The sequence below is a fragment of the Buceros rhinoceros genome, unplaced genomic scaffold, assembly GCF_000710305.1.
Source record: "Buceros rhinoceros silvestris isolate BGI_N320 unplaced genomic scaffold, ASM71030v1 scaffold1908, whole genome shotgun sequence".
Classification (NCBI taxonomy): Eukaryota; Metazoa; Chordata; class Aves; order Bucerotiformes; family Bucerotidae; genus Buceros; species Buceros rhinoceros.
This window is the reverse complement of record NW_010427278.1, coordinates 196,464-197,096: the sequence shown is the minus strand read 5'-3', so window position 1 is coordinate 197,096 and position 633 is coordinate 196,464. Positions and strand designations below refer to the sequence as shown.

General features: G+C 40.6%; 1 protein-coding gene across 1 annotated transcript in view; it reads right to left on the bottom strand.

Annotated features, from left to right (window-relative positions):
• LOC104498431 (thrombospondin type-1 domain-containing protein 7B-like) overlaps positions 1–633 on the bottom strand; it is a gene marked incomplete at its 3' end in the record, with an annotated part of 167,474 nt that overhangs the window by 600 nt on the left and 166,241 nt on the right. The window lies entirely within an intron of this gene.

Genomic DNA, 633 nt, shown 5'->3' with positions numbered 1-633 from the left:
AAAGGGGCAAAATGCAAAGTCTTCCTCTAGTAACGGTCTGCCCAGAAAATGCTTTGTAATTTTATACAATATCATCTTTCTCTAATTATCTGATGAAAACAAATTGATTGTTTAGTTTCTATTTGCTGGCAATCAGTGATTGCCAGGACAACTTCCAGAGGACTCTACATTAGCCACAACTACTTCTTTGAGGCTACTTTACAAACTAGTTAAAGATGCACTCTGCACACAAACTGCACTTCAAAGAAATGAAAAAGATAATCCTCAGTAAATTATTAGGGCTGGAAAGCATTTCAAGGATTATATTTGGGTTTATGTTTTCATTTGCTCTGTTTCTTCAACAGGTTTTGAAAGAAGGCTCTTTCAGTAGTTCCAGGATGCAACAGCATTGACAAAACCCTGTGGTAAAGCTCTCTGCATACCCTGTTCCTGGAGGACTTCTAGACAAGAGAAGAGATCTGCAGTACAAGAAGAGATAATGTAAAGAACAGAATTCATGCTCCCTGCATCCCTACAGCTGCTCCAGGGAACAAAGGTCTGTGCACAGCCTCTCAAGACAAAATCAATGCTTTTCTTGGCATGGGTTAGCCAACGTGGCGTGGAGCAATCTTTGTGCTGGCTGAGCCCAGGAAT